The sequence below is a fragment of the Saccoglossus kowalevskii genome, chromosome 13 (genome assembly GCF_978046115.1).
Source record: "Saccoglossus kowalevskii chromosome 13, keSacKowa6.1, whole genome shotgun sequence".
In the NCBI taxonomy this organism is placed as follows: Eukaryota; Metazoa; Hemichordata; class Enteropneusta; family Harrimaniidae; genus Saccoglossus; species Saccoglossus kowalevskii.
Genome location: NC_140653.1, coordinates 37753733 through 37772055, shown reverse-complemented (window position 1 = coordinate 37772055; position 18323 = coordinate 37753733).

Sequence of the window (18323 nt, the reverse complement as noted above, 5' to 3'; positions counted from 1 at the left end):
CAGACAAAATTGAAGTTAGTAACGGAAATATATAATAAAATAAAATGAAACACCAACAAAAAACTGTATACTGAATATAAAAACAAGAACCCAATGAATACATAATAGGTATAACAGAAAAGTCAATGACTAAGTAGGTGCTGCTGTCTAATAACAAAGCTGTATTTCAGATATTGTGCCAGAGGAATTGTTAAGTTATTATTTGACATTATTTTTATGAACTTATTTTCAGGTGTGAGATTAGTAAAGTCAGGAATAATCTTTTCAGCTTCATTGTATAAATGACCCTCTCTTTACTATATACTTGGCATATTATGAGGAGTGATGTTCATCTTCAATATCATTTTTATTACACAATTTGCAGATTCTGTCGCTACTATTTATTCTGTTGTGTCTTCCTTTTTCAATGGACAACAAGGTATAGTCTATCATCAAAAACCATAGAGATTCTTACCAAACATGAATGCAATGACTACAGGTCACTTGTAAACCTTGAAGAAGCAAGCATAGGACGCCAACTAGGCATTTTTAAAACTGCAGTCTGTAGCCTAAGAAAACCAGTCCAGGCACCACCACTACCCTGCCAGGCAGCAGGTACACCAGTAACAGCGACATCAAATGGATCCAGGCCAGAAAATACAGATGATCAACTTACGGCAGCCGTGCAAATGATTTTAAACAGTTCAGATGCCACCAACACAATGGGTCAACCACCGATACAGCCAACATAAGCCAATAATACATTCAGCAATGCATTTCAAGCATCACTTGGCTCCATTCCACCTCCAGTACCAGCCATGGCCAATACAAGAGCAGATATTGACCAAAACTGCACAATGTGACATTGAACCAATGGGGCATTGCGAACACCTGTATTATGTTGACACTTTACGAGTCAGGCTCCTTAAACCATGTAACTATTAGAAACTATATTGCTTACACCTTTAACATTTTTAGATTAGCACTCTATTCAGACTGGTGCCGTGTTTTTAACTATGACAGAGAATATCGATGGCTACAGGCTAATCATGGATTTGCTTGGGGTAGTGATTTGCCTGACCTTAATATCATTATTAGCAGGCCTATTAGTTACAAGACGATGCAGGTTCATCATAGTATTCGTAAGGGAAATAACAGTTATAAACGCCAAGCTCCACACAGTTCTAGTGGTGTAGAAATCTGTCGCAGCTATAACTCACGTCTGGGTTGTCGGTTTGCCGAATCATGCAAATATACTCATGTATGTATTGTCCCAGGCTGTGCTAAAACTCACCCACAGACCCACCACTCAAAAAACGACAATTAGCCCCCAACACTTCCAGCTTCATAGTTCAGGAATCTCCTTCATTGACCAATTTTTTGCATAATTGGATCACCGAACTGACTGGCGATTCTGACCGTGATTTCTTAATCTCTGGTATCACTAATGGTTTTCACTTTACTGATTCTGATGCTTGTATAAAACGGGCTCATATGAATAATTACTCTTCAGCTACTAATCTAGAGTTTCGCAACAAGGTTGAACAACAAATCCTGACTGAAATTAATCATGGCCAGTATGTTTGCACAAGATCTGTCCCGACTATTGTCAGTGCATTGGGTGCTATCCCCCACAAAGGTTGTGATGAAATTCGCTTAATTCACGAATGTAGTCAACCATCTGGTAAAGCTGTCAATGAGTATGCCACACTTGACAAAATCAATTATCAGTCACTGCAGGATGCTATACAGAAGGTTACACAAAATTGTTTCATGGCCAAAATTGACCTGAAAAGTGCATACCACTCTGTTCGTATCCATCTGACTAATTATGAATCTACAGGTTTAACATGGAAATTCTCTGGTGACAGTGATTTCACTTATATGCATGACACTGGACTCCCCTTTGGTGCACGTAAATCTCCAGCTATATTCAACACAGGTTGTTAGGAAAATTATGGCAAAAATGGGCTATGATTCACTTGTCGTTTATTTGGATGATTTTCTTGTTATCACAGAGTCATATGAATCTTGTATAAAAGCAGTTAATGTTTTAATTCGATTACTTCGCAATCTCGGTTTTAGTATATCCTGGAGAAAAGTAGAGGGTCCAACACAGCGCATTAGTTTTATAGGTATAACTATTGACAGCAGAGCCATGCGGCTTGAACTTTCTAATCACAAGCAAGCAGAGTTAATTGAAATTCTAACCAGTTTTGAAACCAAGACTCGTGCAAATAAGCGACAATTGCAAAGCTTGGCAGGGGAACTTAACTGGGCAGCTCAGGTGGCCCAGGGAGGTAGAGGTAGCCATGGCATAAATGCAAACTATCCTGCGCTCCATTGTTGGCGCGAATGCATGGCTATTTTCAATGGCAGGCCTATCTCTCTGAACCCATGGCCAATATCAGATCTACATATGGATGCTTCAAACTATGCTTCTGGTATCTACTTTAAAGGGGACTGGCAGTATACAGTTTGGGAACTGGATTGGCCACAAACTTGCAAATTACATATTAATTACAAGGAGGTACTATCCCTCTATTTGGCTGCCTGTAGATGGGCCCCCTATTGTCAAAACAAATTAGATGTGCATACAGATAACACCATAGCTCAGGCTATCATTAATAAGGACGCTTCACCGGAACCTATTGTAATGACTTTTCTTCGTCACTTATTTTGGATGTCTGTTCTCCACAATTTTCATATTCAAGCAGTGCACATTCCAGGTCACATCAATGATATTCCTGGTGCCATCTCGCGTCTTCATCAACCTGGTAAGTTGACTCGATTCGATTCGTTATTTTATGATCGCCTACTAAAACAACCTAATTGGATTCCTTTACGACCATGTAAAACAGCATACATTTCCATATTCCCACAGATCTTGAAGAAAAAGAACCTGTGCTGGACCAACAAGTTGCAGCATACAAAGCAGCGATCTTTGCACACTATACCTAGCGCACCTATAATCGCAATGGCTATGCTATCTCCGATTCTGTACCTCCATGGGCTACCAAGCTGTCCCAGTTAGCAACACAGTACTAGGTAGATATGTTGCCTGTCTTGCAACAAGACTAAAATTTTCCTCTATTAAGCATTATCTAAATGTAATACGTATTTTGCATCTTGTGGCAGGTCTCACCAATCCCCTTGCTGATAATTGGGTATTGACCTCTCTTCTCCTGGGTGTTAAACGTTGTATAGGTGCAACGGTGGATCGAAAATCGCCTGTTACCCCCATTTGTTGTTAGAAATTAGATCAACCCTGGACTTTTCACAGGTAAATGACATTCTGTTTTGGGCAGTCTGTGTATCTGCCTTTTTCGGCCTTCTGCGCTTATCTAACCTTTTGGATCCCAATGTAGCAGGTTTTGATACACAGGCAGGATCTTCGCAGGCAGGATCTCCATATTCAGCCCTGGGGTATCCTCCTATATATTAGATGGTCTAAAACCATCCAGTTTCATCAACGTGTTCTGCTGGTTCCACTGACTTTTATTCCAGGCCACCCCCTGTGTCCTACATCAGCTCTTTTAAAATATATCATTTTTACGGCAGGTGCACCTGCCAGTGGTCCTTTTTGTTACCCCCGTTCATCCCGTTTCCCACCCCTTACTCTTAATATTTTTCGATCTCGTCTTCGTTTGATTCTAAACACTCTCGGGATCGTTGCTGCCAATGTGTCAGGTCACAGCTTTCGACGTGGAGGGGGGGGGGGTTACTTGGGCACTCCAATGCGGTATACCAGATAAAATTATCAAAGTACTAGGGGACTGGAAAAGCTCTGCATATCTCTCGTATGTTCAAGATGTCAGCCTTCAACAACGTATATCAGCTATGTCTACTTTTTCCCTTCCACTACCACATTGAGTTTTCTTTGGACACATATTTGGGAGAAAGTTCTGTTTACATTCAGTTTGTTTTGTTTGCGAATTAACTTGCATATTAAAGAACTTATCCTGAGTGTACCAAAGCAACTCCTGTGTACATATTCTCACTTATTTACTATTAATTATGTGATCATTTAATCCACATTTTATTATTTCCCACTTTTATTTTTCAAGTCAATAGATCATTAAGACCTTAATTATGATGCTTTAAATATTTAAAAATTAAAAAAATTGTATTCAATAATATTAATGTTATATATTATCCTTTGATACTCAACCTCTGAGGCTCTGACCTCTGAAAAGTCAACCACACTGAATACACTGACACGTTCCCGCGTGGCGATTCAATCGTCCATTAATCATCTGGTTGTTTGTTCGTCACGCGACTATATTCCAGTCACACTATTTGTTGAAACCTATCACCTTTTCGAAATCGCACTTCAATGCCTGAGGTTTCGGGGTGATATAATATTTCAGAGTTGGCATTGGGTCGTTTTAGTCCCGTAATTTTGTTCACAGACAACTTGCAATGCGATCCACCTGAAAATTATTTGAGGGTGTATACCACGATGATTACAGAATCGTCTCACACTTCTTTCAGAAATTCCACTATGTCCGGATTTTGGGCGGCCAGCCAATAGTTGATCTCGTCGTGAGACAAGAATATTGATACTCAGTGTCAACAATTTTCATTTCTTCAAATTTTCATTTCAAGCAAGACCAATAATAAGCTCTCGAATATGACGTCATATACGAAACGAGCACGTGTTAATCTGTCTGAATATTAAAAACTGACTGGTAACATTGTAGTTTGCGCGTTGTTGGTCTCGCCATTGACTGAAAATTTGCAATTGTGATTACTTACCACTAATTTGTCAATTGAAACACTTCAAAAACCAAAATGTTAGAAATTAACTTGGCTGTCATTAGCCACGGACCGTTGCACCATCATTGTATGAATAATGTATAACTACTACATCGTACCCTACCTTCCTACCATATAAATAGAATAGTCTGTTGTCTACTTCCGAAATTCAGCGACAATAAAAAAGTGAATAAAGGCTGCCTTGTACACTTTTTTTCACGCGCTTTGCATTTGATTCTCGGCAAGTTAGTAATATGCTTTTACGCTGCAATAATTGAATGATACAGGCGAGCTTTTCACTGAGAGGAAACGGTGCTGGATAGATTTATTATAGATTTATATCAGCGTCGTTTATTCAACTGTCACTTTTACCCAGGTGTAATCTGTTTTTAAAAAACATTTGCTTGGGTAATTGTTGTCCGATATGCATGCCATGACTGGTGTCTAAAAACTGCGTGCTGGTTACACGTTTGATTTAAATTGTATGCTTATCTGTGCTTTAAACATTTTCTCCAAACACATACATTTAATGACGCCGTGCTTGTATTTTACTGTTTTGTAACTATATATAAATATTCACTTTGCATACATCCATGTACCAACTATATGGTCGTCACTTTAGTTTTTGGTTCCCAGAAAAGATTTACCCAATATCCTCTCAGTAAAATGGAAGAACTACTCGCATTGACATTTAGCAAACTTGAAGTAGATAATTTATTTGTATAAGCTCAACAAACACTTGAGCTGTCACGGTGTTTTGGTCAGTTATACTAGACTGTTAGATTTGGGTATGTTATTGTTTGTTTGCCTAGTGGCTCGGTCCATGGGTGACAGATAGCGGGAGATCGATTCATAGACGAATAAATAGTTTGTCATTACATATAAAAAACAAAATTGTAAGTTCGCTGGCAAATATATTATTTTTAAATGTCTTTTTGAATTTATGTATGTCCTTAGTTTGTACTCCCTTGTATTCTGCTTTAGTATCGTATATTTATTTTTTTGAAGTATTATTCGTTAAGCTATAATCAGGCTTCTCGCGCTTGTTTTGAAGAATCGTATACCATGGACTCATTAAATGTTCTAGACGTTCATGTAAATTTAGACCGTTATGATAGATTTGATGTTAAATCTACTGGGACTGTGTACACGGATATCAGACAATTGTTTTTTTTTTTAAATGCAGGTTTGCACAGACCTGAATAAATAAAGAGATTACCTTTCCGATTGATATACCTTACGTTTTGATTTAAGATTGCCAATTGACGAGGAATCTATCCAGTTTGCGCAATACGCCATTCCATTGTTACTGTGCCCGCAGCGCACAACTTTGTTATACTAACTAAGTTGTTACCAGATGAGCTGCGAAATGGGGAATGGCAGTCCAATTTCACACAAATTAGGCTAGTGATAGCTCTGCAAGAAGATACGAAATGATCAATTTAAAAATCCCATCGGCAAAAACAACGTTGTTATATATACAGTTACTATGTTACTTGTACCGTCACCATGGTGATAAAAACACAGTACACTAAGTATTAGCCACGTTCTCTGTGCATGGCAAAGTAGATGTACATTTTGAGAATGGCTACTAAAAAAATCTTTGTGAGCCTCTTGCAGTTATAAATATTGTGTGTAGCATTTTCGTGATAGTATAAATATTCATTTTTTTTTATTGATTCTACCCCAAAGAAAATGTCAATGTAAAATTGGTAAAATCTCTCAAGTCCTGAATGTAGTGCGCATTAGAGGTTAAATCTCACTATACAGCTAAGAACACAGCCGGGCGCTTTGACTGTTATTAGACGAGATTATTAGATTTTAATAACGGCGGGAAAGGATGTTGTTGAATATGCGGAAGTAGTGTGTTATTTTTAGAACCCCGGGCATAAACCATATTTTAAAGTGATGAACTAATACGGAGGTAACGAGTTCGTATATGTTGTATATAAAAAATGGATTACAATATCACACACTATGATCTTCGTATTCACTTATCAAAATTAAATTTGACTCATTTTTTTATAAAAACACTTTGTCAATTTCTGTTTTGACCAAAACAAAAAATATGATTAAAATAACAATTTGAAATAAAAATGTTACAGCTACACTCAGCGAGGGTTGCAATGTTGACCTCTGCACTGGCATACGTGACAATGAAACCACACTTTCTCTCAATCTGAAGGCGCTGTCGAGGCATTGAACTAGCATTGTCAAGTTGTTGTTTTCTTGTGATGTCGTGCTCACCCATGCGTTAACGCATACGATGCCATGGTACGTACACGTTTTGCCCCTGAAATGCTTATTCTGCATTTTCTTGTTATGAATTTATTATAAACGTCAACATGAAATTATCTGCTTCAGCACTATTGTGGCTTTTTATCGCATGGTTTCTAGAGTGTCGAGTTGGTTGCAGACATGTTTTCTGAGGGGGGATTAGTATCACGGGCGGCATTGGACCTAATGTCGGTAGCATGTTCATTACTGTAACAGTATCAATGTTTTGTATCAGACGGATTTAATGATTCTAATACTGTCCATGAAATCCAAATTTAAATTCATTTAATTAGTTGATAATGCAAGTCGTGTATTATGAGCTCCCATCGTGGGGTAATGCATATGAAATAAAATACTTTGGTTAACATTTCAATTTACCCTATATCATGGTTATATCACTAACAAACTCGATGTGCGCATAATGGCACCCGAACATTAAACAATTCTTGAACAATTTAATACTAAGTTTGGCTTAAATCGGTCACTCACACTAATTGAAAAGGCGGTGTGATTGTCTAATCTGGGATGATATCAGATGTCTACTAATAGAATCAATCTGCACAGGTACACAATAGGGTTTCTAGAATTGTTGCATTGTTTGTGTTTTCGAAACAACACACAAAGCTACTCGCTCGACTTAACACAATCTTATGTAGGTATAGGCTCCAATTTCATTTCTCTTTATATTTTTTAATTGATATTTTCTTGCCGTTGTTAAGTTTTTTATATATCGTATCTCCATGCCGAGATACTGCCGACTCTATGTTATAAGAATTATCGTAAAACGAGACTAGTTTTGTCGACCAATCACAGAACGCCTTACACAAAAAAATTGTCCGACTAGCGCATGCGCGGTTTATTGTGTTTCCAAAAAGGCGAATTATGGTGTTAGCCTGCTGAGAAATCGATCGGAGATGGTGAATTGGAGGTAAGTTTAGCCAATTGTGTAAAGAAATGGTAGTTTGGTGAGAAATATTGACCAAGGAACACAATTTATTCGAGTTGATTACTATGTAAAATATAGACACGCTTTTTACGTTGGTGCGACTTTGTGCTGACATGGCAGTACATAAATAAACTGGTCTAACTATTTTCTTATGATTTTATATACTAAATTCTCACAATTTGTTCTTCAGGGAGAGCAGATGGCAGAACCAACGTCAACTTTCAAGTCAGCAGGTCGAGTTCTCTCGATATCTGTGTCACCGGGTACTCGCCGATGTAAAGACGTGATAGCACGTTCGGTGTGACCTGGTCCAATTGCTATATAATAATGACCATGGAGGTTACACTCTTATCTCCCTGACGAGATTGTAAATTAATAACGATATTATATATATTTTGTAATTAATCTTCGAATAAATATCAATTATGAAAATGTTAATAAAAATACTGATTTCTAAATGTGTAAAGATTGAGTATAATGAACAAATAATTTAATGATCAATGAATTTGATTTTAAAACTCTGTGTAATGCATTCAATTTATTGTTTCTGTATTTGTGTTATATACTTTTATATATATATTTTAGGCGTGTAAACGATTATCTCAAAGTAACCTTTCTATCGCACCAACTGGATTTGATGAGCGCCTCTGACTTTATTTTGAAAGACCAGGTAAACTGTTTTTCTTGACTTGAAGATATGTTTTTGATACAACGAACAAAAACATTGCAGGATGCTTCTGAGCCTTGCGAACAGATGCGAAAACAATTTGTTTACAACATTGAAAATGTTCGTTGTTATAATTCTCCTAAATATGGGAGTTGGCACACTGTTTTTTGTCCCAGCCATCGACGGGCTCGTTACAGAATTTGACAGTTATCGTAGAAGCCTACTCATAATAATGTGAGAAATTTGTAATAAATCGCATGACACAATAACAGGGTATTTTCTGTTTGTTACAGTAACGTGTTTTTAGAAATCTGTCTAATATTTTTTTTAAAAACATTGATATTTTATAACAATTCCATAGACAACTTTTTCACCATTTTTTTAAACCCCAGATGTTTGAAAGAGTGCAGGACAAACACAAGTATCCCGAGATTACAATGTATGATTTATTTCAGCCTATGTCATCAGCCTACAATTTAAGGCATGGAATATTATTACTGGCATAGAAAGGCGTTATAATACTGCCGAAGTGGCAGCTGTCAACTAAAATACAACAATTATTTTCTCGAACACAATACCTATATTGTTGCAAAATTAATAAAATGTTGATAATATTTTTATTCATTAATATTGTTCTATTTTAACAAGACACTTCGCGGTAAGCGTCTTTCGCGGTCAGTAATATTTACGTTTTTTTTTTCATTACTTTAAAAAATCTGGCTTTGCAATTCCCACTACCAATTAGGCAATGTCACAGCATTTCAGCTATTCACCAAATCCAAAATCACTCTCGATAAATTTGTTTACTTTACATTTGTACTATGACAATGATAGAAATTTTGATAATTTTAATGGGTATACATATTTTAATGTATACATGTAAACCCGTAAAAATACCCACAAAATAATTATTTAGTTTATAGCCTTGACAAAAAAGCATTAGTTTTCTTAATAATACATCTAGTTTGTTACGATCTGTGTAACGTCATGTCATGTCACGAAATCGTAATGTAATGAGAATGAAAGTCCAGTTCACAACTGACGGTTTTGCAATATTAGAGCTTGTCAACTTGTCCATGGTGGCTGCAAGATTTCTTTTTATAAATATTGTATTTGCTGCCATTTTTTTGTATTTACATTTGCCATGAGTTCCACAGTTGCTGTATTGTTTTCTTACTGGTGACTTTAGTGACTGTGTAGTGTACTCTGCAGTTTTTTTTGTTTTTGTTTTGTCGATTGTTGTCAGTCGTTGTTTTGCGCTCTTGGAATTTTTGTACAAAATCAACAACGGTGGCCCACAAGTAACAACATATATTTAATTCATCGCGGCAAAACTCTATTATTTGACTGCAAAACTATATTATTTCACGGAAAACCACTATTATTTCATGGCAAAATACCACAATTTGACGGCAAAACTCTTAGCTTATTATTTCACGGTAGAACTTTATTATTTCACGGCAAAACTCCACAATCTGACGACAAAACTGTAATTACTTGCGGCAAAACTTTGTTACTACGCAACAAAACTCCGCAAAACTTCGCAAAAAGTTGCAATTATATCCCATAATTCCCACTACTTGAAGCCATTTGTTCAATCAAACGCAAGACAGGTTACTGTCGACACAGTTTAGTAACTCTGCTGCAAATTCGTATACATAGCAATGCCGTGTGGCTAAATAAATCAAGAAAACTACACACATTGATTACATTTACGAATATTATAACGGCACAGTTGGAGGCGTAGCCTATTCAAAATGTGCCAAAAACCAATCACAAGACTGGTTAGGAACGACTGCGAGTTCCGTGACGACATGGTAACCAGTGTTTTATTTTTCATTCTTTTCGTGTGTTTTTCCAGTTCCCATATGGGCTAGCTGGAGCATTCATCCCTTGTCCATTTCTTACCTCAGACACCAGCTGATAGTCGGTAGCGCAAACAATATGCTCCAGGAAACTGAACTTCACTGGTCTCAAGAAAATGCTCCCATTTTACTCAGTTGGCACTTCGATAGCATCCCCAGATGTGTTGGATATTAACACAAAACGCAACCGAGTCGACATTGACCAGTCTTGCGTTTGATTGAAAAATGGCTTCAAGAAGTGGGAATTATGGGATGTCATGGCAACATTCGCCGTGGAAATGGAGAGTTTTGCCGTGACGCGGAGAGTTTTGTCGCGACAAGTGATGGGCTGTTGTTGCGAAGTAACAGAGCTTTGCCGCAACTAATTAAAGTTTTGCCGTCAAATTGTGGAGTTTTGCCGTGAAGTAATAGTGTTTTGCTGTGAAATAATAGAGTTTTGCCGTGAAGTGATAGTGTTTTGCCGTGAAATAATAGAGTTTTGCCGTGAAGTAATAGTGTTTTGCTGTGAAATAATAGAGTTTTGCCGTGAAGTAATAGTGTTTTGCTGTGAAATAATAGAGTTTTGCCGTGAAGTGATAGTGTTTTGCCGTGAAATAATAGAGTTTTGCCGTGAAGTGATAGTGTTTTGCCGTGAAATAATAGAGTTTTGCCGTGAAGTAATAGTGTTTTGCTGTGAAATAATAGAGTTTTGCCGTGAAGTAATAGTGTTTTGCTGTGAAATAATAGAGTTTTGCCGTGAAGTGATAGTGTTTTGCCGTGAAATAATAGAGTTTTGCCGTGAAGTGATAGTGTTTTGTTGTGAGATAATAACGTTTTGCCTGAAATAGTAGAATTTTGCCGCGATGAATTAAATATATGTTGTCACTTGTGGGCCACCGTAAAATAGGTATATAATTTCCACTTTGCAGTATACACAGTACTTGTATACTTTGCCTCCAGCATAAATATCGGATTGTTCGGAAGCATGAGATTGTAAATGTAGTTCATTAATGCTGTATGATGACGCCTTCAGAGTCTCATGTTGACTATGTCTGAATGGTATAAAAAATGCGACCAAGTAAACGTCAGAATAGTAATAAAAAATAGCAGAATAGCCTAAATATCATTTGCCCATGCCAAGAGCCACAGCCCGGGGGTCACTCTATATTAAAACCTTACACCATTTGCATTCTTGCTAAAAAATAATAGGCCCCTAGGGCTGCAGCACATTGGCAAACCATACCCCCTGTTGCAGTCTCAAGTGTAGTGTGATCAACTCAAACAAACTACTTGTGGTTAACTGATTTAGTGGTCTGGTGATTGCTGAATAGCCCTATAATATCCAGCAAATCCCTGAAATATACAAAGTTCATGCAAATTTCTTGGCACTGGGAAAGTATGCAACGCTTTGGTCTTTTCTAGGTCTGCTTTGATTCCCTCTTTGGGAAACAGTTTGCAGTTTACAAGTGTTATATATTTCGCACAGCTTCACACAAACACTGCAAACCTGCATTCCAAAACACTCATACGTGTCGGGTAGGGTCTAGCCATTAGGCTGGCAGTTATCAATGCAATTTCAAGTTGTACCACCATGCACTCATTAATTCATGATTATTGGCAGCCTCCAACATACCTATGATCTGCTCTCTAATTGTGTCGTTCAATATGTTGAAGATTCCTCGACAGACTTGTTTCACTGGTTTGTCATTATTCAAGTTAATTTAGTGCTGTACGATTTTACACCGACCCAAATTGGTGTCAGTCTTGATTGATGGTTATGTTGTAACATGTCGTGCAACATATGTCTGTTCGACATCAATTGTCAAACCCCTCATTCATTAGGGCCATTGACAAAACATAGAACGACCTAAACAACCCAAAACGAGCCAAACTACCCCAAAATGAGCCAAAAACGAGCCAAACGGACCAACAATTTGCTAAATGAGTCACAAACAAACCAAAATTAGACACAAAAAGAGTAAGTGGTCAGCCATTTTGGAAGGATACTAGTAATTGAACTGGCATTTGGGGTGCTGTTCTCATCTCGCTAGTTGGGCGATGTCCAAGAAGAAGTCAACACAAGTAAATAAATAAATACAAAAATCGTAATGAATATATGTATGTATGCAAATAAATAAATAATAAAATGATAAAGACACTAATACACAATTATAATACATCAGCAAAACATAAATTGGTCCAAGGCTAAGGCAAGGGCAGCCAGGTGAAATTGTAATATTTTCCGAAAACAACTAATATTTGGTTTTTGGGGTAATTTGAATGAATTAATTAGCAGTAAGCAATTAAGATTTAGAGTTTGGCTGTGATTTTCAAAGCTTTACCTGTGGTAGTTACATTTGATTTTCAAATAAGGAAACGTACTTCCATGTTTAGAAAGAACTCCCGTGTCACTACAGTCACCCTGTTTTTCTATGCGACGGGATTCAACGCAGCCAGAAATCATCTTCATCATTCTCGCGTGAATGATACGTCACAACAAGCAACGCTCATAATATAGCTCATGAAATCTAGAATACCTCGCCACGTGTAAAAGGTGTGTTATGTCATTCCGTTTAATTCCCGTATAAACACCAGCTGTAAACGTTATGTGAATGAGCATAGTGGGCTCGCTTTTGGCTATATCTAACATAATTAAAGCATTTAAAGCAACTGCGGCACAAAGTATATGATGTAACCATTCCTGTATTACATTGTCCCATACATATTATATAACTGGATACATATGTTGTTTGACGTTGTCTGTACCTGTCCAGTATGTGTAATGCACATGGTAACTATATTGGGAAAACGTTAGGTTAAAGTTTGTCACTACATAGAAAATATTTGTAAAGTGATTCAATCCAAGCACGCACTAAATACGTCGCACAATTAACCTTCAGGGAAACGCAATATAGGGTAGAAAAAGGTACGGTTACCTACATTGCTCCCCCCCACCAGATCTTAATAATCAAAACATCAGATACGAGTTTCCCGTCATGCCACACGTCAGTCAGTCGCACATTAAAGTAATACTATTTCTGTTAAATACCGGAATACCTTATTACCCGAATTAATGGACTTGATACTAAAGACTACAATCGTTGTTTTGTCGTTATTTTCTTCACTTTGATCAGATGTTCGGCCTTGTCTCGCGGAATGTGTGGCTCGTTCGTCGTAGCTGTGCTGCTTGACTGGAGTTATCACTGTAACATATGATTTTTATAATTCACCGCGACGTGGAAATTAATCAATAGAAATTAAATTATTATCTGTTTCAAGAATAGCATTACCACTGGAGATTCGTAGCCTGTGATAGTGAAACTGCTCTACATGTTGTATGTACTAAAAGGTCATGTGACCTATGACAGCCATAATACCATGGTATCGCCAGTTTAAGATGGAGATGCAGTTTACCTGACAGATATTTTAATTAGTTAATTAGGAAACCAAGAAGCTAAGATAGTTGCTAATTTGCATAACAACTCAACTGTAACAGTTCCAAATTTAAATGTATTATCGTTTTGTAAAAAATTAAATATAGTACATAATATGGAGATCCCGTCATTTTTTTTTCACCATGTTTCTTTTTATTATTCATGTACAGCCTTGCTAAATCTTGCTAAGCATTCAAAAGAGAGAATGTTTGCACCTGTTATGTATATTTTAAAATCTTTTAAAGTCTTTTGAGTATGTTCCACTATTCACAATTCTACAAAATAGCCAAGACTGTTTGGATAATAAAAAAAAATCACTCCTAAGTGCCCGCGAACCTGCATCTCTACCTTAAGCAGCATGAATGTAACTTTCACTCGCAAACAATCATTTACCGAGAACAATACTTGGTGAGAGATTTACACACATTTTAGATCTGAAATAATCTTCTTCTCATCTTTTAGCAGACGCCAGGTGAACTCATAAGCCGACTGCTTCAGATAGTGCCACGAACTAATAAATATCCATACCGTTTTAATTGAGTACGGAGTCTGTAGGCATAATGTGGTAAATAGTCGCATCAGTTGACATACTTGGTATCATATCACTCAATGTACCAAGTCGCATGGGCGGAGGATTACGGGGCTAATGTAACACATGGCCAATCACGGTCATCTCATAATGATCAATATTACAATAACACCTTTTATCCCTTTGAGTGTTCTGGGTTATATCAATGTAAACCCGGGTACTCTCTATTTGTTCATTGTGACATATAAAAAATCATTTTGTTGCACGGACGCATTTAACCAACCAGTAGAAAGTGTGACAAATGGCCGCCACCAGGTATTAAGCACATCACGTGATACCATTGACCCTTTTAAGCATTTAGATGCGCGCGGTGATATTTATTTTATCGGGGATTTCCCATTAAAATCTCGTGAGTAGATTTTGTCAGAAAACAAAGTAATTGCCTTCTGCCTTTCAACATTTATATTGTTCAACTCTATATTTTTTTTTCATAATGGCAGTGTAATTCACAGTGATTCAGACAATCAAATGGGTGCGTCAAAAAACACGCTTGTATGCATAAGCATTTTGTTGCGATAATTTCCATGGTGACATTTTAACGTTGATTGGTTCTTATTTCCACACCACGTCATATCAATCATTCGTTACTGTGACCAATCTTTATTTAACTCAAGATCAGTCTCTCAAATACAATTATATTATTAAACTAAAACACCTGTCCTAGCCATAATATGTTGCCTGGCAACCGTTTTGCGATCTAAATTCAAATGTTATATCCCCAGAAATAATTGCTGGTGGCCCTTATCACAAGTTACAGCGCAATTTTACAACGCGTGATAATGTCCATCTTTAAGGTACAGGCCGGGTGATACCGAGCTACATAGTAATAGGCGAGCGGTAGGGACCCGAATTTGGTTTAATGCACACCCGCTACACAATAGGACATCATATACCATTTTGAAGCATATTTCATTGGCTTTCAGTAAAAGTATGTTGTGGTAATGTAACTTGGTGCAAATTTTAGAAAAACATATACTTTTTCACTTTTTGTTCAATGTATGCATGTTATTATTAATGATTTTTAAATATGTAGCTCACAATTGTACTTATACTACATACATGCATCTGGGATGACATTGATTATACTATTCCAACAAATTATATTGATTTTACATAAATCAGCACATATTAGCATAAATTAAATTGTCTGCCAATGGTTTTGGATGTTTTTTGTTTGTTTTGGGGTTACCACAATCAACGTCATATTTTTATATTGCAGCTTTAAATGGATGATGAGAATTGTTTCCTATTTTTAGTGACTGTTTTATATATTTATAGGAAGGACAAGATAAATATTTATTATTGCTGTAGCTGTATTGTATTTTTAAAAGTAGGCAAGTGACCTTTTTGCATCAGTCTGAACAAAATGAACAAAATAAGTGATTTGCATGAATTCGCATGGTATATTATAAACTTTTGTTGTAATTGTATTTATTTATAACTTAATAATAAGCATTATTAAATTTTTGAACTGTTTTCAGGTATACTCAATAGAGTATTAATTATTTTTTTTTTGGACGATTGAATTTCCTTGTTACTATTTTGAATGATAATACGATTATTGAATAGTCTTTCAATAATAACAGCAGAATCGGTGAGTAACTAACTGGTATTCAGTAGATCAAACTCATTGCCAAGCAAATCCCTTCACAATCATTAATTAATTCTAATTTGATTGTATATTCAATAATTGCATTTGGTAATGACATATCGATGTACTGATATGGTTGTATGTTATATGTAGCATAGTAAATTGATACAGATGATGAACATAATACCATATTTTATTTTATTTATCTCATAGAATTATTTGTTACGTAAGTAAGTGGTGATAAAGTGTCGTATTCTTTAACATTAACATGGCTTCTCAACTAAGTCCAATAAAACTCAAAGTTCCTGCAAAGCGGAAAAGGGTTTTGATTACTATAATAAATGTATCATCTGCCAAACTCTAACCAATGAGAAACTCGGTGAAGCACGTGAGGCTGGGACATCTGAAGAAAGAAATGATGATGTTTTCGAGCGTCTCAGCGAAGTGGAAGGAACAATTGAGTCAACCAGTGATCAACCGGAGAATACAGTGTTGTACCATAGAAGCTGTTATGCAAGCTACACGAGTAAAACTAATGTTGTCTACTGCAAAGCAGGAATGTCACGTCAGGACACATCTCCAATTGATTCTTTTAGTACGCGTAAAATAAGAAAGATAGCTGCATCTAATAAAGATGTATGTATTATTTGCCCCAAGAATTTATACAAACAAGATAAAAGATATCTTTATCCGAATGTGTAATATTCAACAGTCAAAAAATGGTAACTCCTTTCTATTTTGAACTTGCTGTCCAACTGCATCAAGAATATGGAAAGAGGGCTATCATAGATACTCTGAATTGTTATGGTTTGTGTATTTCCTATGATGAGCTCCGCACATTTATGAAATCTGCTGCAGAGGAACAAACGGATAATAATAGTGATGTTTACATTCCTCCAGAAATCCTACCTACAACACAATGTGGTGCATTAATACATGAAGGAGATGATAATGTTGACATAAATGCTGAAACAATTTATGGAAAAAACACTTTCCACTCTATGGCAAGGGGTATCTTTCAGCAACATAATGACAACTCTAGCAGCAACATTCCATAGGTAAAGCATGGTGATAACAAATTACTTATTCTAACAGAAGCAGGAAACTCATTGACTGAATGCAGATACTTCAAAAAGCCAACACAGCGTCCTGTACCTCTAAGATTAGAAAGTGTTGAAATCATGTCTAGTGATGGTAACAAATTACCTGTATAATTGTGAAATTAATATCATGGATACAGTGTATTGCCGAATTAAACCCAACATTATAATTTTTCCTATAAATTATCAAATTTAAAAAAGAGAACATTGCTGTTCGTGATATTTCATGGGTATTGCTGAGGATGATGACACAAGGAGTATTGCTTTTATATTCTGATGCACTAAACGAAATTTCTTTTGACACAGTGCAAAATGTGTCAAATCATAGCATTTACGTGGGAAACTATCGCAGACGGCTTCACGAAAACAAAACCATCCACATAAACCATACGAATAACATGGTATAAATGCACTTTGTTCATGGAATCCAGGGAAATAGCTTGGCTTACATGTAAGCTGCCGTCAGATAGTGTCGAAATATACATGGATGGCTTGCATGTTAAGTTAAAATCATTTCACATCGTTCACTGGTAACGTTGAAAAAGCTTGGCTTACATGTAAGCTGCCGATAGTGTCCATATAGACATGGCTGGCTTGCATGTAAGCGGCGTGTTGAAACCATTTCACATCGTTCACTGGTAACGTTGAAAAAGCTTGGCTTACATGTAAGCTGCCGATAGGTAGTGTCCATATAGACATGGCTGGCTTACATGTAAGAGGCGTGATGAAACCATTTCACATCGTTCACTGGTAACGTCGAAAAAGCTTGGCTTACATGTAAGCTGCCGATAGGTAGTGTCCATATAGACATGGTTGGCTTGCATGTAAGCGGCGTGCTGAAACCATTTCACATCGTTCACTGGTAACGTCGAAAAAGCTTGGCTTACATGTAAGCTACCGATAGGTAGTGTTCATAATGACATGACTGGCTTGCATGTAAGCGGCGTGTTAAAACCATTTCACATCGTTCACTGGTAACGTCGAAAAAGCTTGGCTTACATGTAAGCTGCCGATAGGTAGTGTCCTTATAGACATGGCTGGCTTGCATGTAAGAGGCGTGTTAAAACCAGTTCACATCGTTCACTGGTAACGTTGAAAAAGCTTGGCTTACATGTAAGCTGCCGATAGGTAGTGTCCA